Here is a 23,798-nt window from a genome sequence, read left to right on the forward strand (position 1 = left end):
GCATCCGTCCCTAGTACCAAAAGTGTCTATTATCTACCTTTTTAGAGCGCACAGCGTCCATGTGAGACCAAAACTTGGACACATTTTCGTAGACACGGTCTTTCAAAATTTAGCTCAGTTTCAACAATGAGCTTTTCTCCTCGCGGATGTGCCTTTTAAATTCGGTTTAAAAATACTGCAAATTTACAAATTTGATCATAGATTTTAATTGATATGTATTTACTCTGTATAATAATACAAATGTACAATGTTTCTGGCTAGGAAGGCGCATTGGGTTTACCTGCTAGGCCTTCCTGGTATAAATTAATTTATTTTATTTTATTTATACAATTTAAGCTAGTTAGCTAATTTTAACAAATACTATTTTAATTTAATACATACCTAATTACATAAATCCAAAATTATATGTATATACTAGTTTTATGTCCGTTGAAATTTTATCGGGCGCTTTCGGATTGATACATGATTTAAAATAAAGTTAAAATTTGAATAGTAATAATTAATCGGAATCGGAACTGAAACAGAAATCTGGAATCGGTTATACCAATTAAATTATGCAATAAAAAATAATAATAAAATTATAAAACCCGAAGTCAACATTGAAGTCGAAATTGGAATCGGAATTGGATAATATGAAAAGTTTGTATTTTTACATCGCGTGACGTATGCAAAAATGTATGTTTAATTTACAAAACCCAATACCCACAATTATGTATAAACAAACCCCGATCATTGACCTCGCAACCTTGAATAATACTTTTTTATGCTTGATGTCAGAGCGTGTTTTAGATATTGTGGAGCTTTGCGAAATAATTGAGAAATATTTTAAATATTTAATCTATATATATAAAATTGAATGTCTGTTTGCCTGTCTGTCTGTCTGTCTCGTATAGGCTCCTAAACCAACTAACCGATTACGATGGAACTTTCAAGATTTGTTGTATGCATGTCCGTGAAACTTACTGTGAAAAAACCTCTTAATAATAATATTCGTAATTAAGATTTGTAGTATAGAATTCACCATTGTGTAGTCAAGGAAATGTGTTCGTTGGTAACCACGTTACCAGTTGGTTTATGATGACACGGCGTTGAAGAGACGATAGTAGAGCTCCAACCATCACTTGAAACGGGAACGGGAAATTGCATGCCTTATTCTGACATTGCAACGCATGCCGTGTTCAGCTAGTTAATAATAAATATTTAATCAATTTTTTTTTTCCACAAGCACGAATTTCCGTGCACCAGGTCACTATTTATAATATAATGCAACATAATAAATAGTGATTGCTCTAACCGTAGAAAAAATAAATGCAAATCAAAATACACACATGTGTACATAATATATGAAATCGTGATTTTGGTATGCCCGTTGGGAAGACGTTTTTAAAATGGGAATTCCTGGACACGGGACGCCGCTGCGTTTCCCGAAGCACGCCGAGATGAACCGACGATGACCGAATACGTATATAGACGATGGGTTCGGTTCGGCGTTCAGTTGTGGCGCCAGTTCGGGCCCGGCGCCGGCCCTGTTCGGCCGGACGCGCCCGGCCCACTTCCGGTGTTCGCGCTTTCGCGGAAAACCCCACTTCCGGTGTAAACCGTTTCCCTCTTGCGACTCGTGCAATCACACGCCACGCCACTGTGCTAAGTATTGTATTCGTTCGTTGGTACTTCGACACACACGCACGTGAGTTATATAAATATTTCGATATGATTTATTGTTATCAACGTTACGTGAATTCCGACGGGGTTCATTGCGCGGACTGTGCGGATTTCCGTGAATTTTCCGACTTTTTTTCGCCGCTGTTTATTTAAAGACGAAACAATTTAAATTTCTCTTCTTATTGCAGCTTATAGAAATATTTTCATTTCATACAGTCGCGCCAAAAGTCGGTTGTTTACACTAGTAAATTTAATTCAGTTTTTATTTAAATCTCTTTTTAATGTTTATTATATTTTTTGTTACAATTGATTGGAAAATATTTAGTGATAAAGAATAACTTTCATGTATAAGAAAAAAATCAGGAATTGATTTTATCAATGTGGCTTTCCATTATCGGCCATTTCGTCTGGCGGTGACACGTGTCGTATTGTTTTAATTTTCCGCGCGGAAAAAGTCACTCTTCACGGTGGAAAATTTTCGCGGAGGGAATCTGTACTGGGAAAACTTTTTTAATTTCACTTTCCGGAAATTCGGGTAAGGGTACGAATCGAACTTCGTCACCTGTGGAGCTGTTGTCTCTCTCGCACCACTTTTTAACTGACGAAAAGCTTCGATGGGAAAATTCTGAAGTAATACGAAAGTGTCTCGGGGAGCCTTTATCCGGGTATTTGCGTCCGCAATCTCGTTAATTAAAGATTATTATTTCGAGAATTACAAAGTAAATTGTTTATATTTTATTCAAAATATAACTGAAATATATCGCAATACATACATATGTACATATGTATGTACCTATGTACTACTTCCAAATCGAATCAATTTGTAAAGCAACAATTAATTGTACATACAAATCAATTAATTTCTATTAATCCTATTTTTCTAAAGTACAATATTTTTGAAGCTTTATATACGAGCAGCGCTTTTTATCAGTTTATCTTTTGTGTGTAAGGGTAAACAGCACAACTGCATCTTATTAAAAAAAAATATGCCTTTTTTAACTATAAATATCACTAAACATATAATGCAAACCAAAAACACTACTAGTATGGACGTAGATTTATGGTGATTCAATTTGAGTGGCGTATATGTATGTTTCTATAGGTATATTAAATGTAAATTTGCCATTTGGAATGATTTGAACAATTTCTCGCGCTCTTTAGTGAATTCATTATTTTAGAGTTTGTTCGCACTAAAGGAGGACTTTTACCTTAGTGAAAGGTAGTATGTATGGATACGAAGTTAGTCGAATTTTTTGGCGAGTAAACAAAAACTACTGGGTCTTCCGATGGCGTACCGCCAAACCAAGCTGATTCGCACATACATACATACATACCTTATCCCTTGCGTGAATGAGCTCTGTAGACCGGACCATAGAGAAATGTCGTGGGTAAAACTTTAAATTTATTACGACAAATATAAATAAAGTCAATCAGGAAAAAAATATGGTTTCAAGTCAAATCACTCTACGACAGTCTAGATCGGTGGTTCTCTCGGGAAATTTTATTGTCGCCGCAAAATTGACATCGGTGGTCCGATGGAAATATCTTGTGGCCGTACCAAATTTCGCCTTTGTTGTGATAAAAAAAATTAAAGCTTAATTTTATTTAATAAAAAGGTGGATTAATTTATAAGATCGTTTAATAAAAGGCATTTTGGTAATTTGGCAAAATTAATGAAGCAATTCTTTGAATTGTTTTGAATTCTTTGAAAGTTATCAATTCTTTGAATTGTCTTGATTCATGCTCAAGGTATATGTATGTAGATTCGAACAAAAATTTTCACCGACTTTATATACCTACTTGGACCTGAATCATATTCAACAACGTATATTTACCGTTGGCCCAATTAATTTAATTGAATACTGAAAAAGAAGTTAATCTCGTTTGTAGTCCTCGTTTGAATTTTTCATCATCTGAAATGGGGAAGATACAAAAGACAGTTCAAAAAAATCAATTCTTAGAACCTTTTATCAAGTTCTATATTTAGAGATTGAAGACACTATTATTTTAGGTTGTAATTTTAATTTAGAACTTATGTTTGTAATATTATCTAGGAAGCCCCAAATCAAAATAAAATAGAAAAATTGGCATTTTTTACATACCTCCTTTACGTTTCACTTATTAACTTCTAACACAAGCCATTTAACTTTTTTTTTTTTAATTTGTTTATGATGAACATGGTTTCTATTATTGCTAAAATGCTTTTTGTAGTTGCTTATAAATCGAACTAATACGCGACAAAAATCCTTAGAATAAAATTGACCTTTTTACTAATTTTACTCTTCTGAGTTCAGAATCGTTTTTTTCGTCTGACGAAGTTTGTGTTCTTATCCGATCGTTTTAAAATTTTACCATTTTGCTCGGTTTGGTCATCAATGTAAGTGGAAATGACGGCCGCCACTACCATGGTGAAAAATAATCGTAATAGGCACGTTTGAAAATATTGCATCTTCCTTCACAATGACGTCTATCGTCCACACTGTCCCATTTGTTCACACTGTTCTGATCGTTTTTTCCCTTTTCGCCCCCCTCTCGCTATGGCAGATTGAGCACCATGCCATACTCATGATCAAAGTTTACGGAGAGAATTGGTGATTTCTTAATTAGGTTTTTTATACATTTGCATATAGTCTTAATTATATAAATAAAATATAGGAGAGGTTAGTTTTTAAAAAACATTTTTTTTATATACATATATTTTTTATGGGTCTACGTGACGAGACAGAATGTTAAATTACAGAAAACACAAATATCGGAAGGCAAAGATCGAAAATCGAAAGATCTTAAATCGAAAGATCAAAAAAAAAATGGTGCATGGTAAACGGTACATACTCACTTAATTTGCGCGAGCAGGATACAACAGGAACAAGAGGAACATGCTTTTCCTCCCGTATTCTGCGCGCGCACATTAATTTTTTTTGATCTTTCGACTTAAGATCTTTCGATTTTCGACTTAAGATCTTTCGATTTTCGATCTTTGCCTTCCGATATTTGCGTTTTCTGTAATTTAACATTCTGTCTCGTCACGGAGACCGATTTTTTATATAATCACTTTGAAGCTTTTCACTTATTTTCCATCTAATCTGTTTGTTATTGAGTAATACATGAGCCGTTATAAATAAAAGTGGCATTTGTCCACTTTTCTTCTTTTCATTTAACAGTCTTTAAAAATACTGTAATACGTTTATTCTGCTTTTCGAGATTCTGGACATATCGAATTAAAAGAAGTGATAAAAATTTGTGAAAATTGGACACCCGCCACTTTCAAATAAAACGGCTCATATTATGTGTTTCTTTGTTGATTTCACATATAGACTTCAGCAAGCTCGACAATTTAAGTACTGATATTAATTGCATTTAATACTTTTCTCACTGTTAATGCCACATTTTCGATATACATATAATTTTTTTCTTGATGCTCAATTTGGCATACGAAATATTTTATTTTTACAGTCTTCGTTAAACAAATAAAACTGTGAAATATAATTCTATAAAGCGTTGGCGGCTGCAGCAAAATCTGCCGGTGACCGCTCATGAGAACCACTGGTCTTGATATGTACATATGTATGTATGATAGTTGGGACATGTATGTATGTATGTATATACATACGTAGTACATACATACATATATACCCATATCCACGTTTCTGTCAGATTTTAAATGTCTATGAAATGCGTTGTGTAATTTTGTCACACGACGTGCCATCAATTTAATAAATTTCGTCATTGTCGTATCTCCGTTGTCGACAACTCGATTATGTCACTTAAGCTTTTCTACGCGAGCGTGTTCGTTCAATTTGCACGGATTTTCCTTTCGGGGAAATTTTATTCGGCGCGTAATCGTATTAAAATCCGTCGTCTCGTTTGCCCACCGGAAGCAATCGGAATGACGACGATGTAGAATCGGATACGTTCATTCGAAACACATCTAAACGTGTTTGATGAGATTCCGGCATACGAAGCGGAACGATCCAATTTATGTATGTACATATTTTTTTGTATACATTTTGTCTCTAGTAAATATGAAATTTCGGTAATACTCCTCGAGACGGGGAAACGAATCACATTTTTCTCATATTTATGTAGCTTTTATATGCATCACTTGAAATTATTCCGTATTTTGTTGTATATATGTACATATGTATCTGTGGGTATGCTCACATCTAAAGTAATTGTATAGTAATATTTACTTTTAATTCGGTAGCGAATAAGTTTGATCACGTACGAAACGCGCTTTCGTAAAGTTTTCGGACTTAATTCGACCAAATAAATAATACTGACGGACGTGCGATATAATTAAAATTATCCTAGTTCTACGTGAGAATAATTGTATTTTTTACGTGATGTGACTAAATAAAATAAGACGATTCTCTGTTGCGAAATAAAAGCAACTGTATTTAAATTACGCATTTCCGCATATTCGTTGAATTTGCACCAAATACATGGCTAATATTCTATAATTTGACAATTTTGTTGGTTTTAAACTTAATTTCACGAAATGCCATGGCTTGTGCCACGTGCTTTATACGCGTTTATATGCTGCACTGTGACGAACGACTCGAATTGATGTAAACGTCACACACACGCGTGCGTGCGTATAATATATTCATATCGAGAAGTGAATTTATGATAAGGGATTTCGGATATAGGCTTTGTGCTTCGACCCGACGATGGGATATATTGAAATGCATGCAAATTTCGACCAACAAAGGATAGAAATGGCAGAGAAGAAAGGAGCTGCCGTGGTTTTCTTTTTACTTTTTTTACTTTATTTTTTTGGCAAACACGTGAATCGTCATTTATTTGGGTCAGGTCAGATCGAGAATCTGTTGTATACATACAAGCAATAGTTCCGTAGATTCAGTTGATAAAAAAACTTGTGTGACGATTGCTTTATTTCATTTGCACGTCACAATATAATATATGTATACATATGTAAGTCGCGTACAAAATTATCTTTGAATAAAAATCGGATGTCTTAAATTATCTATCTTATATATGTATACATATGTATTACATATCATGAAGATGATATTCTTAAATATCAATTATGGTTGATATTGCACCAAAGGTTTAATTAAGACGATAAATTTCGGCGAAGCATTCCAGTGGTTCGACCGACTATTTGGTCGTTGTTTGTTCTTAAAATATGGGTCTAATTACGACGCATGGCTCGGCTGGGAGGGTTATTGCATATTGGGGTCTTTCTCGCCGGGTTTTATTTTGCAGGTTCTATAAAGGGACAAAAAAATTAGATGGCGAATCTGCTGGAAGGAAGACAAAAGATCCATTTGGCGTATTTGCATGATCGAATTACAGAACGATGCTCGCACTTTAGGAAGGTGCGACAGGAGCAGCGTAAGAATAATAATAATTTTGGAGAGGAAAAATCTTGGGAGAGCAAACAGACGTCAAGTCGAGTGGACGTGGAAGTCAATAAAGTGAACTGTAGCAGTGGTAGTGAAGGACTTCTCCAAAAATGAGATGTGAGCCGATTATGGCGCCCAGAGCCACCTATATTATACGGATAGCTCGAAGATGGGGCGGTTGATACAATCTGGGATTTGAGAGCTTCGATAGATGGAACGGGGGAGTACGGGGGGGGGGGGGGGGAGGGAGTTTCTCGTCTGAAGGTGAGGACTGGTCCTTCAGTGGCTACGAAAAAATTCGCGATAAAGAGGCCGATCTGATAGACACCTTGCTTCGACGTTCGAGGATTTGAGCTGAATAAGAAAGTGCTCCACCTCAATTTTATTTTCCTCCATATTAGCATATATATGTATGTACTTTAGCGGTTGCCACGTGGGCTATTTTCAGGCGTAGTTTACATTTGTGAATCTTTTTTTTGGTTCAGGGCGTGAACCTTTTTTTTCGACTAATAATACCAGTCAAGAAACTGATATTGTTCTGGCATATTTTGAATAGAAATAACTGCAATGAATACTTATGGTATATTATTACCTGCCATGCCCGTTAATTGAAAATATTTTTACAAGGCTCTTCTATGTATGTATATTTCAATTCGCTCATTGGTCTGATATTGTAGGATACATTGGTTCTACATTCTTCCAATCGTTTTGAAACTTTACCATTTTGCGCGGTTTGGTCAACGATAGAAACTTAAATCGATTCTGATAGTTCAGTGGTGAAAAATAATCGTAATAAATACGTCTAAGATTGCGAAAATTTTGGAGACCTTGACGTTTAGTGGTCAGTAGGCTCATATGTTTGACTTTCCGCCACCCACTCGTTTTGTCAGATTTTAATTGTTTAAACACCTATAATTGTATGCAATTACTGTTAACTAAATACTTTTTTTCTGTTCATCACGATGTTCATTTTATTTAAAAATATTACTTTCAAAGCTGACGAATAGTTAAAAACAGGAAATAATGTTTATTACGGATGGACGGACCAATATCGTTAAATATGAGTGCAAGCCTAAATAAAAGTTGGTATTTACATATGTATATACATATGTACCTCCCCGAAAAAGAGAGAAATTTCGTCTAGACGAAAAAGCGAAAGCAACCTAATATGAGACTTGTAAAAAGGAAACGATTTTATCTAAAATATTTACACTGTAATCGATTCATTTTATTACAATACTAGTGAATAGCCCGATGAAACATCATCGCATGGGTATAAAATTATTATATACTCGTATAAAACTAAAAAAAAAATCCGGAACCGGAACCGTTATTTTCGTAGACTCTCATAGATAGTTTTCAATTCTTTATTTGTAATAATTTTCAATTCTTAAAAATACGCAGACTCCCATAGAGAGTTTTCAATTATTTATTTAAAGACCTATTTTTTTCTATTATTATTAGCTATCGCCCCGAGCGATACTGCAAATCGAAATCGATTCACTCGATCCATGACACCCGACTAATTCCGACTTGTTCCGACAACTACCGAAGATATGACTCCGTTTTGATTGGTTGTCCATACGTTCTGTACGATTATTGAATATTAACGTTATTTAGAGCAGCCTTTATATCCGTATCATGGTGTACTGGTCAGTGTATATTGATCTGGGCGCGATGGGGGTAGGTTCGAGTCGGCGTCCTGGAATTGATTTTATTTTTTCAAATATCGCTAAAATATAAATTAATTTCAATTTCAATAATTTCAATTAAAAATATATATTTAATTGTTTTATATGAAAAGAAAAAAAAATGGTTCAAAACTTCGATAAATGAAATTATTAAAATTATGTATTTTTATATGGCGAGAAGGAATATTTCAATTAATGTTTAAAAAAAAAAGGCGAAATGAAAAATTGGATTTGGCACGATGTCCGAGACGATTAGCTCATTTAGACCCATATTCAGGCTATTTGGGGTGATCGGTTCGAGTCGCGACAAAGTCGTCTCGTCGAAAAATGAATAAATCGATTTTTATCGATTCGTTCATTATGTTCGGCGAGAGTTAGGACACACACACACACACACACACACCCACACACACACACACACACACACACACACACACACAGATTACCGTCGTTATATATATGATATAGTATTTGTTTATGTATTTTATTAAAATACATATATTATATTTTATATGGAAAACCCCTGTTAATTGCATATATAGAAAAAATAGGCCAATAGGATAATACTGGAAAAATGAACTATGCCCGAAAATAGCCCGGGTGGCGACTAGTGATGTACTTAGTCCGGTGATTGGGAAATCATTTTTATGTGTATAATGTGTATATTGAATTATCCAATCGGAAAAGATTTTATATGAAAGATGCATAAGACAAACAAGAATGGGGGAAAACTGTACGTTGTGAAAATTTGTTAATGAGGAAGCTTCATAATGTATGTATGTAGGTATATTATTCGTTGATTACATTTCTTGGGTCGACTATAGTAAATGTAGGTTCAATATACCTAGGTAGTTTTAGGTTGATGGCAAAAGGGAATAAAGAGGGGCAGTCTTTACACAGGAAAGTGGGCCCTCCCATTGGCGTTCCAAAATCGTCATAAATCTTGACAACGGCGGGAAAAATGCCCATCCGGTGTGGGAACCGGACCAAAAATCGTAAAACCCCATACAACCGTTGCCAAGAAATCTGAGATTGACTACCTGTTTGGCCAAAGCGATACGCGATTGTCTCCCTTAACGTCCACCGACTTACAGACTAAAATGTCGTGTGAAAACAGTGAAAATTCTTAATTAACGTATCGTTATTGTTTTCTCGGTTATAAATAAAGTTGGTATTTCGGATTAAGTGCGCGCTGATACTGTTTCGCAAAGCATACACGATGATGCGAACAATACTTACGCATCGGTATATAGACACAACAAAAGGCTAGCTTTTAACCCTTTAGTGCTGAAATTTATGCAATGTTTATGCAAGGTCGTGCTTGTTTAGGCCAAGAGGCCGGTGTGAAATTAACTCGCCCCGTGCGCAAAGTGATCCCCTCGTTTCACTTATAAAATAACACTTTCATGACCGAAAACCCTTACAGTGTCGGCCGGACAATTCCGCAATTAATAATCAGTCGGGCTACGTGCATTAAATTAAACGAGAAACTAATCGTAACAAAAAAAGAAGAATTTCATGGAACCCTTTAATTATAAATTATACAACTGAATGTGTATTTAATTAATCGTTGGCTAAAATTAATTAATGTCTGCGACTACAATACACGTTTCAAAATATAGGGTGTATTACAATTATATTTCGAATGTTCTATTAAAATATTTGAAAACTAGCGCTATAGAATAAATCAGCAAGGACGGGGGGGATATCAAAATATTTAAAATTTTGGTTTTAAAAATCGTACATATGTATGTATGTATAAATTATCCTCATAGGACTTGTCATTGACCGAAAAGTCTTTATTCCAAAATTTTTTCTAGTTCTCCATATGATTCTGGATCTTCTCAAATGTATACTTTTTATCGCTTTAATCGGTTTGTTGTGATGACAGATCAAATGGAAATAGGGAATAATATGTTTAAAAAAAGGAAGGCTTATTTTGCATATTGCGATCACGACACGACAGTCGTTGCCACAAAAATCGCGAATATGGAATATCTGGCACTCAAGCTCGCGCGGTGATTTTCGATGGATGGAATTTTTGGGGTGACAGATGTTCCGCGATCGAGACTTTAATGATGTGTACGGGATCGCTTTGTGCGGAATAATCACCGACCCGTTTTTACCATGGACGAGTATGTAGATTTCCAAAAATAAATATTACAATTATCAGAAGTTCATAAAAACGATAGAGAACCATGACAAAAACACACATACACATGCCCATTTGTATGTGGATGACCAGGTGAGCGTGAGGGGATAGAATGAGGAGGCAGTATGGGGATGAGCAGTGCCGATTTTAGTGGGACTGGGTCGGGCGGTGCCGAAGGGCGCCACTTGATGCGCATGAATTTAAAATTAGAACGCCAAAGGCCCTACAAAACTTTAGATTAAAGGGCGAAAGGCGCCTTTAGAAACTTTCTAAACTGTTAACATGCTTACACTATGTTCAGCTTCAATATATCGCTGGAAGATTCTAACTGATTCACGTGCAATTATATTCCTTGAATAATTCCTTATAATCTGACACGATGGGAAGCGAATATAGCAAGTGTCAAAGCAGTTTGTTATCAAATTGTTGACGTTCATGATGCTTTGTAGCTCATGAAGCAACCACATTAGCGGATCAATTAAAAGATTTCAGTTTTCCTGTTTCATTAATTATTTGGTACGATGTTATTTTTCAATTAAATTAATTTTTAATTCTTAGATACAACTTTAATGTCAATGAAAGAGAGAACAGTTGAACAAATATCCAGACATTTTGACATGCATTGCAAAGAATATTTTTCTAAGACGGGGTCGGACAGTCGATGCATATCAGACGACGATAATAATTGGCGGTCTGCTCTATTTTAACATGCGAGCAGCGACCGTCGATGTCGGGGTCTATTTGCGGATGCGACCCTGACACCTTTCGTGTCGCAAGTCACTTGCCCTGACCAACTGACTGACACATTACCGACAGACAATCTGGCGATGGCGTTATAAGTTACATGCGTGTATCTACTACATACATACATATGTACATATACTCCCCAATTAAATTTTACGGTGTTTTTGAGAGAGAAGCGCTTCGCGCAATTCAATTATGCACAACCTCGGTATTTGACTATTCAGCAATGAAATTGTATAGCAGCGCAATTATTATGGTGTTAAATTCTCCAATAAATAGACTGTAGTCAGCTAGAGTCTATGTTGGTTGATTTTAATGAATCCTCTATAATGAGGAAATTTATAGGCAGGCATTCGATACGTTAGATAGTTTCTGCGTTTGTTTCAATTTCGTATTTATTAAACTTACATATATATGTATGTATGTAAGTTTCGAAATACTCGGCAAAATTATGAAATAAAAATCTGGAAAGCGCACCGTTGGGGATTCGGGGACAAAAGACGTTTTTATCGCGGCATGATCCTCAATATCGGAGCCGGGAAGTTTTTGCGAGGATTTAAAACGGGAATGTTTATCATATCTCTACAAAAGAGAGGACGATACAGAAAGTTTTTTATTGGACTAATAGGATTAGAGAGGATTTCCAACCGTTTCGGATGTTCACAAAAGATACCTTTGCTTTGATAATAAAATACTAAAAGTAAAAACACTAGAAGTAAACTTTCTCAAATACACGACAGACATGATTACAATATGCTTTTATTCAGAATAAAGTTGATATTTTACAAGATTTTAATTACATATCTATGTACTTTCATTTGTTAAGTTATGTAGGTGAATTCCTAATTCCACTTGCACTCTTCTGATCGCTTTGACATTTTACCGACCTATGTAAGAGGGCTAGCTCTTGTTATGTGAATGATCTCCCAAGCTCTCGATCCCACATATATTTTTACTAATATATATATATATATATATATATATATATATATATATATATATATATATATATATATATATATATATATATATATATATATATATATATATATATATGCCTATTGGACAACATGTATATATATATATATATATATATATATATATATATATATATATATATATATATATATATATATATATATATATGCCTATTGGACAACATGTATTTACAATTATCATGAATTCTATTTTCCTACTAATATTATTTTTTAGCCCTCACATAGTTTTATTACGAACATATGTTTCTTTCCAATTTTAAAAGTTATTGTTATTTTAGCCCTCACAAGGCTTTATTGCGAACATACATATGTTTCCTTCGAAATTTTAAAGTTATTATTATATTTTTTTTAATTGGCATTTATACGTACCCGTACAAATACTAATCACTACACGTGCCCGTGTTATATCTTTCCCATGGTTTTATGACCATTACTTATTGACGCCTCTCCTAACATAATTATCGATTAAACCATGTACTTCACACATATGTAAAACCCCAACTTTATTACTTATCCTCCAGATTGTTATTTAATTATAAACCCTAAATATATTCGGGTTTAGACATGTGTTCAAACTGTTCTGTGATTGGTTGAACTCAACCAGCAGATTATACATATATACATATACTACTACCAGCCCTTTGTTACTCACTTGCGATTAAACTGCCTAAATAGTATTACATACATAATTAATAACTTGTGATTAAACTGTCACTAGTAATTTGTGTTATAATTCCAGACTTGTATCATGCATCTCAAAATATGTCTGCATAAATCTCGTTTACACAAACTGCTTCTTTCGGAAATACAAATTTAATAAGCATATCAAAATTGTGTTTATGATTTTTGTCAACACCTACTCTTCCCCCGTAACACCATCAATGTAGAGAAGAACTTAATCATTAAAAATGACAGGAATCATCTGTCAGATCGACGGGATGACAGCTAGCTATCCAAACGCACCTTCCTACTGCCCAACTCACAAGTTTAATAGTTGAACAGTTATAACAGTTATTTTTTTTCCCTCTATCTCATGTAATTACGAAGCTTACATATATGTATGTATAATATATGCAGTGACGGCACGTGCATAGGAGTTGCAGATCTGCAGTATCCCCAGAAAAATTACGAAAAAAGTGCGTTTAAAATAATTTCGATTGGAAATTTGGTATTTACAACCTGTGCATATAAAAATGAAAGTAAAAAAAGTGATTACTATGACTATTCAACTTATACGTATAGTTTCGTTCATGATTAAACTCCTCTAATTTCATGTTGAAGAAATTAGGTTACTTCAATGTTAGCTAACCTCCGTATGTCGGTAAGATATCAACGCGACCTGAAGAGTAGAAGTGGTTCAAAATCAGATCACAATTTTTTGACGGGCAGGAATGTCACTGAACTAGCAGAGTGAAGCTAATGAAAAGCTTGTAATTAAATTAAAAATGCTGAGCGTCGTGGTAATTTCTTGTCATCTGAGATCTGGTGGACAATCCGCCACCACTACACCTGGTTCCGTGCCAAGTTAAATGCAGTGTAAAGGGACGATCCCAGTCAGTTATTTGATTTGATCAGACTATTTCGTAAGAGAACCTCCTCTCTTTTGCTTTCCCTCTAGGGTTCCGGTGACCAGCAGCTTCTCGAGACTCTCCAAATTCTTTCTAATAATGTGGCCAAGTAGGAAAAACTCCAGTTTCTACATGTTATGGAGAGTATTTCTGAAAATACTAGCTCTTTAAGAATGGAGATGTTCGTGCGTTTTGCGGTCCATGGAGTATATGTATGAAAAGTCATTATATGACTCTTGAGATCGTATTCGGTGACGCTGCAGCTGAAAGCAGCGCCGAAGACGTGAACGACTAATGCGGGTGCCTTCTAAATCGCAATTCGCGCTATTGAGCTGCTCATTCGGCAGCGATACTGCTTATTCCACATCCGTTGCATTACCTACATATGTACTCTTACATATGTATGTATATATGTACGATATTTTTATCGGACGCTGGTCGTAAGCAGCACCCCTATGATTTCAAGCCACGAAACGTATATATATATATATATATATATATATATATATATATATATATATATATATATATATATATATATATATATATATATATATATATATATATATATATATATATATATATATATATATATATATATATATATATATATATATATATATATATATATATATATATATATATATATATATATATATATATATATATATATATATATATATATATATATATATATATATATATATATATATATATATATATATATATATATATATAATATATATATATATATATATATATATATATATATATATATATATATATATATATATATATATATATATATATATATATATATATATATATATATATATATATATATATATATATATATATATATATATATATATATATATATATATATATATATATATATATATATATATATATATATATATATATATATATATATATATATATATATATATATATATATATATATATATATATATATATATATATATATATATATATATATATATATATATATATATATATATATATATATATATATATATATATATATATATATATATATATATATATATATATATATATATATATATATATATATATATATATATATATATATATATATATATATATATATATATATATATATATATATATATATATATATATATATATATATATATATATATATATATATATATATATATATATATATATATATATATATATATATATATATATATATATATATATATATATATATATATATATATATATATATATATATATATATATATATATATATATATATATATATATATATATATATATATATATATATATATATATATATATATATATATATATATATATATATATATATATATATATATATATATATATATATATATATATATATATATATATATATATATATATATATATATATATATATATATATATATATATATATATATATATATATATATATATATATATATATATATATATATATATATATATATATATATATATATATATATATATATATATATATATATATATATATATATATATATATATATATATATATATATATATATATATATATATATATATATATATATATATATATATATATATATATATATATATATATATATATATATATATATATATATATATATATATATATATATATATATATATATATATATATATATATATATATATATATATATATATATATATATATATATATATATATATATATATATATATATATATATATATATATATATATATATATATATATATATATATATATATATATATATATATATATATATATATATATATATATATATATATATATATATATATATATATATATATATATATATATATATATATGTATGTATATTAGTTTTATGCCCGTTGAAATTTCAACGGGTGCTTTCGGATTAATACATGATTTAAAATAATGTTACAATATGAATATTAAAAATTAATCGGAATCGGAACTGAAACAGAAATTGGGAATTGGTTATGCTAATTAAATTATGCAATAAAAAATAAAAAAAGTTGAAATCCGAATCGGAATAGGATAATATGAAAAGTACATATTTTTACATCGCGTGACTTAAGCAAAAATATTTAGTTTACAAAACCCAATACCCACAATTATGTATAAACAATCCCCGGCCATTGAACTCACAACTTTGAATATTATAAATTACATATACGTATATTAAATTTAGGACACCTCCTTTGTCAGCCGTCGTGTATCGTTCAGCGTATACTGCTCTGGCCATGCGGGAGATTTCAATTAAAAATATATATTTAATTATTTAATATGAAAATGAAAAAAAATGGTTCAAAATTAAATAATTATAATTACGTATTTTTATATGGTGAGAACGAAAAATTCAATTAATGTTTAAAAAAAAGGCCATTTGGATGTTCTACGATGGTTTCATCGCTAACTCTCTGAACTCAGGTATACCTATAAGAGGATATTTGTGTTCGCTTGAGGGTTCGCGTGTTCGACTCCGAATGAGAATTTATACAAAGTTTAGGCTTTTTATCGATTCATTCATTATGGTTGGCTAGCGTTAGGACACACACACACACACACACACATACTAGCTTCTTTATATATATATATATATATATATATATATATATATATATATATATATATATATATATATATATGTATATATAATAATGTATGTACGTATGAGGCTTTTAACTCCGTACTTCCGACACATACCTAGAATATACATATGTATGTTCACTTTTGGCGCGATCTGTATAAATGCGGTGTCATTAATCAATCGCAATAACCATTAATTAGCGTCGAACATTAGTCAGACGTCATAAATAAATCGCGTTCGATATAATCGTTCTAACGATAAATTACGCGCACTATCGAAAAAGGCCATGCGGGGATTTAACCCGTTCGCAGCAGCCCGCCCATCCTCTTCGTGTCGCGGACTTTGGATACAATCCCCATATTAAACCGTAAACTTCGACGACATTGTGTAAGTGTGTGTCCGATTGTGGCTTTCAGATCTCTCTGGCAAGAATGTTCGTTCGGTCGGGTCCGATTCAATTGCCGATCCTATACAATCGTGTTAATTAACCGCAATAGTTTCTCGGAAACAAATCCGAATTTGGCCACATTCGATAATATTGCCGTTCTAATCCCCTTTGGCGTTTCGCCTATTCGACTAGAATTCAATTCGAAACGGTGCAAAATTAAATGATTAATTTCGCACGGCGACACACTCGAACGGTTAACGATTTAGTGATGATATTTTGGTGGCGAATAGATATTGTAAAATGTAGACAATTATAGGGTTGCCATTTATGTAAATTTTGTATATGTAATCTTCTTACGAAAATTTGAATGCGGATTTAATGAAATGGAAATTTATGTATAGGTGCTTGTCGTTAAAACTTTTCTGCATAAAATATGTATAAGTGCTTTAGTCAATAGAATGGCGATTCCATATTAATTAAGAGAATAAGGGAATTGAAGTTAACACAATTTGCCTCGTGTGCCTGGCTGTATGTTCATATGTATCTTACGGAATAAATATGTTTTCTTGAGAGATGTTGCTAAACATTACACAAGTGAAGACAACATTATTTTTATTCCGAATATTTTTATATAATATTGCATGTTGTGAAAATCAATGTATGGCAAGTTGTTTTAGCAAAATAATATGTACAATAGGTAGACAAAAATAAATAATTTATTCAGTCGAAAATATGAAATAAATATATACGTAGCTGTTTTATCTATCAGCGCAGTATTGTCACAATTGTCACAATCAGGGGCGGCTCGTGACTTTAAAAACAGGTGTGGCAGTGCCCTAGTTGCCTTTAAAGACGAGCCGCCCTTGGTTATAATAATTTTAAACTAAAATTATCGAAGTTTGAAGCAAGTAAAGACAGTCATAATGATGTAATATTGAATGCACTACAGTATAATATTTAAAAATTTTATGTTGGTTAGTGATTTACAAGTCAACTTAATTATGACTCATCATCTCCTTAATAATAAAATTGGTTTTAGTAAATAAAGACTTCAAATGAAGTAATGTGTATGTATGTATGTATGTATGTACGTACATAAGTATGTAGGTATATGGAAGGTTGAGAGTAATAAGCGTGCAGACGATCAAAATAACAATAAAACCGACTTTTACGATTCAGCATTGCGCCATAAAAAATACAATAAAATGCATACCGATCGATTCCGCTTCATTTAACGGTATCTTGCCCCCCCCCCCCCTCCTTAGCTACACCTCAATCTTATATGTACGTTTCGATGTTTTTGTGCAGTGAATGTGCCAACCCTGAAAATGCAAATACAGAATGTGCGGCTTCCGAATCAGACAGTAAGCTGAAGGGGGTGGAAGGGGGCCATAAATTAAATCAGATCTGTCGAGGATTTCCACTTGAATTATGCGACAAAAAGTGTGTCACGTGTCACGGTGATCCGTTAATTCGAAATCTTCGAATTACATCGAATTTTCGAGGATAGCTCATTTTGAAAATTCGTTTCATGTGTCGTGAATTCATGGAAGCCGCTTACAACCAAACTAATGTTTGAATAACCTCATAACCAAAATAAACACAATAGGGGTTCGGCCACTTTGCCTCTCGACTCCCATCTTTGCAGGTCCCTCGAGTACTTGATAAATAAATTATGTGAGAAATATTAATATTTTGGCAACGGCTTAACCATATTTGTCAGACAAACAAAAGGACAACGAAACATTATTAAATTACATAAAATAATCCCACTACCATATAATGTGTGTACTTGTTATAATTGTATGTGTGTGTTTGTTGCACGTGCGCCACTGAAATTTACGGAGTGATCGAACAATTATTGTGGGATTTGCTCTAGTCATTTAATAACTGTATTATGTTTGTAAATGTAATTTATCGGTTCATTTGTTCGTATTAGTACCACCAAATAATCTAAATCGAGCTGATTGATTATAAATCTTTTATATAATTTTAACCCGGAAGTTAAGTGGCATATTACACCTGCTCATATGTATTTTTATGTACTTATATATGCGTATATATCATCATCGGTGCAGCGACTATTTCGCACACGTCACTAAGAACTCAATAATTCGGCCAACCGAGAGACATCCACGCGAAATATCACGCTAACGAAAATTCAAGTGCTACATATTCCATATACTCGATTTTAACGGCAACGATTGTCTTGTCCGAGATCGCCATGAGTGAAATTGTCCGTTAACCATCATTTACAACCATTAACCATCCACTGCTAGATGAAGGCATCCCCGACACGCTTCTATTCGTCTCTGTTTCGCGCAACCCTCATCCATCTCACCCCACACATTTTTATACTTTCGTCTCCCCATCTTCTTATTACATTCTCTCGAGTACCACTTCTTTTGTCCACTTTTCGTCCATTCTTCTATCTATGTGACCCGCCCATTTCCATTAAAATTTTTTCACTCTTTCCACTATATCCACTTGTTATACTTCTCACCAAAAGTATTCCGTTTCCTATCATTCTTCGCTATACTGAGCATACAGCGTTTCATACTTCTTTGAATGTATTGAGTGTATTGTGTAATATCTAAGCGTTAAATGTCCACATCCATATGTCATCACTCATCACTAACAAAACATATTAATCGAAGATCTGAAGTATATATGTATGTATGTACATATATGTATGTACATAAATATACATTAAAATACCCAATTATATAAAATTATTAATTATATATGTACATACATAGACCGGGCTTAATAGCTGCATATTAGTGCTTCCAGTCCCGGAAGATTACTTCAGCACCGGGATTGAGGTGCTAGGAATCTCCAATCCCGGGATCCCGGTGCTAGCTAGCACCGGGAAATCAAATGGATAACAAAAAAAAGGAAAAAATGTTCAATTGCATATTTTCATATTTCAAAACCGTTCAATTGCATTTTGCAAACTCTCCCGACGTTTCACGCAAAAAATACTCTTCATATTGGCGTTCTTGTTTTGAGAGTTTGGCTACATTCTTTAAATTTTCGGTTCGCATCCATTTCTAGATTTCTAAGATTAAATAAAAGACATCCTTTAGTGTAATTAAATAAAGTAAAAACATCACTTTGATTCATTAATTCCTTTTTTACAAATAGTTTGTACCGTCTAGTAATTATTCATCGAAACAAAAGAGTGTGGATAAGAACCCAAATATTGTCAGATGAAAAAATCAAAAGCAAGGTGAAAAGAGAATAGTAAAAAAGAGAACACCTATAATGAGAGGTACCATTTCGGGTCAACTTGAAAATTTGAAAAAAATTTACGTCGTATCGATAATAATTTCAGTAACCGATACTAAGTTTCAGTTCGATAGCACGAACGGTGTTCAAAAATCCCCAAAATACACTGACATACAGACACACATACAGACACACAGACACTCGTGAAAACGTGATTAGTGATCGATTCTAAGTTCGAATCAGTCAAAATATGCTAGAAATACCATTGCAGTTGAGCACAAAATCTGCGACACAATACAGGCCTTTTATACAATTTCGTGGGAACGGCAAGCCGGCGTCAAAACGAGTCAGAGAAAGCAAATGGACTATGACTGTCATTGCTTATCCCACCATTGTTCATTATATAATGTTGTTTTATGTTTTTTCTTCATTATTTTTGTAAAAATAATATTTTTAAAGAAATTTTGCCTTAACCCCGGTATTCAGACTAGTTTCAGCACCGGGATTCACGGTACCAGAAAACACCGGGATCCCGGGCACCGTTGGAAGCCTTAGTACATATGTAGGTGCATGTACATATATAGATTGTAGACGAAATGTTGAGAATAAAAGCACGATTTATTATTATCGATGTAGGTATGTAGATCTGTACATACATATGTACATATGTATATCCTTTTATTTATTTTCTTTGGTATTTACGGCTGCTTTGCTGCATTTCAAATGGAAGGTTGAGGAATAATATAAATGATTTAATATATTTTTAATGAAAAACGAGAAGAATTTTGCATTTTTGAGGAAGAAGCTTCCCCTTCTAAGCTAATATTTGGTAAGAAGCTACATATTTTCCCGTGCGGTCGGTTTTATTATATTTAATACAAAATCAGAGCGTTCGTGAAATTTGCGCTTAAGTTTATCATAATTCTGCGTTAATTAGAAATATCCGGAGCCTGGTGTGGCGGTTGTGAAATTCGAAACCATATAAATCGAAAGCCTTGTGCGAAACCGCAAAGTCGAATTTTGAAAGACAGAATTAATCTCATCCCTACGTTGTGCTTTGTAATTACCATAGTTAAAAGTCACATTAGAGGAAAAATCATCACCGCAATTTATTACCTAAGTATGAAATTACACTTGGATTCATATACATATATGGGTAATCATCCTATGCTTAAGGTGGGTATCGTGCTTAAAGGGTTAATTTAGCTTTTCGAAACGGATTTTGGGCACTTACATACATACATAGACGCGTACACTAATCATGGCAGACTACACATGTCTTAGCCCAAATACACATGTAACGAAATTAAATTTCCCGATGACATACATACATACATATGTACTGTGAAGGTACAATATCTTGACTCGTGTTGTTAAGAGAAAGTCGGTTTAAACTGTGGAATGTTTAAAATTTGAATTAAAAAACGTCGTAAAAATTGATCAAGCGGAGGTTAAAGAATATGCCGTCATTCAGTCGACTTCTCGAAGATAGGATTTTAACGTCCGATTGCTATTTGTGTCTCATCTAATATATACTTTCGAAAGAGACTTTATATATATGTATGTATGTATGTATGTAATATTCGTTGGAAACTTTGTAAATAAGTCAAAGTTTTCATGACTACATGGGGACGGGGGACGAACCTTCGCCCCCGACGCACCGGGGGCAAAGGCCTGGGGGCATCGGGGGCGAAAGCCCGGGGGCGTCAAGGGCGAAGGCCCGGGACGCGTTGGGGCAAAAAGCCCAGGGGGGCGCCGGGGGCAAAGACCCAGGGGGGCGCTGGGGGCAAAGGCTTGGGGGGGCCGCCAGATTCTGGTATAATCTAATATGTATATAATTTCGAAAGAGATTTTGTATGTATGTAACTATATTTGGTTCATAGAATCCGTGACGTTAAATTTAATAAAACAAAAACATATGAATATTCAAATAAATTTGAAGAAAACAAAACTTTTCAAATAAATTGTTTACTATGAGAATGGCCATTTTTAAGAGGTTTATATCACAAATACCGAGCAAAGCTGGGTAAAACCACTAGTATTTTATAAATTGAGCTAATTTTTATTCCTTATCTAAATGAAAATGAATACGTTTGAAATCTATCCCCTCAGTGCCAAGCCCAACGTTTGGTATTTCCTATATTTGTATGAACGATTGTATGGATATGTGCGCTTATACCGTACGCTTCGTACGGTATAAGCGCACCAAATCACGTACGCTTCGTTTTGCGTCAAGTCTAGTTGTACACGTAGAAAATGCTTGCCAAGTACTGCTGATTTATCTTAATTTATAATACGTTGCCCTTAATTATCATCAGCATAATTTCTTCGAATAAAAAAAACCACTTATTCTACAGTGATACATAATTCGAAATACAGAAATACACACAAAACTGTCGAAATAATTTGACTATGCGTTTTTCCATTAGCCCAAGTATCTTTTTGAGTCTATATGTATATAGAAAACGTTCAACATAAGCAAATTATACAGATACTACAAACTACGGATATAGAAGATATATAAATATCTCCGAATCGTTGCGAATCTATACTATAAAAAGCCGCTGTCAAAGTGTACGAGGAAATGACAGAATACATCGATATCAAAGGAAAGTAAGACAAGGATACATACTATCCCCAATGATCTTCTAAATTTACTACAAATAAATATACTAAATATACTACAAATAAATATGGCAGAAAGTCGAGATGGATTACAGATATTCAATAACAGAGTGACTGGATCATGTAATAGATATGGTTTAAAATAAACATAACAAAAAATAATATGAATATCTGCAAACACCCATCTGATGGATTGACATGCGAAGTTGAACGAGTGCCTCTGAAGAGGGTCAACAAGACCATATGTATATCTAGGTTGTACTTAAGATGACAAGTGGGATCACACGACTGAAATACAATCTGTGAAAGGAGAGGCCTCGGATGAAGGACGACCTGACTGAAAAACCTGAAACAAATTATCACTGCACTGTTCCGGGTGGCGACCAACAAAATCATCATTGCAAACATGATACCAACGTCCGGTAATGGATAAGGCACTACAAGAAGAAAGCATTAGGAAATCATTAAGTCTACATATGTATATTACTAAAAAAATGATATCTGTTATGTTATACAATAAAATAAGCTGCAATGTGTTGTTCAGTCCGTTTCTACATAGCGATAGAAATAAGCGACACGTTTGAGAGAAAAATCAATGCGAACCGATTCTTCAGGGGTCGATAGCATTTCTTCAAGTCGGAATCGAATTTAAAACGGCCTCGGGACGCTTTCCGTCGAGAACAAACATTTGAACAACAAACGTCCAGACTTGATTT

At 33.0% G+C, this 23,798-nt stretch overlaps 1 protein-coding gene across 1 annotated transcript in view; it reads left to right on the plus strand.

Annotated features, from left to right (window-relative positions):
- The first annotated feature begins 1,472 nt into the window (after positions 1–1,472).
- Neto (Neuropilin and tolloid-like) overlaps positions 1,473–23,798 on the plus strand; it is a 91,108-nt gene continuing 68,782 nt past the window's right edge. The window contains exon 1 of the mRNA XM_077446709.1: positions 1,473–1,687. The gene's annotated coding sequence lies outside the window, so the exon portion shown is untranslated. The remainder of the gene's footprint in view (positions 1,688–23,798) is intronic.

Source organism: Arctopsyche grandis, chromosome 3 (assembly GCF_051622035.1).
Source record: "Arctopsyche grandis isolate Sample6627 chromosome 3, ASM5162203v2, whole genome shotgun sequence".
Classification (NCBI taxonomy): domain Eukaryota; kingdom Metazoa; phylum Arthropoda; class Insecta; order Trichoptera; family Hydropsychidae; genus Arctopsyche; species Arctopsyche grandis.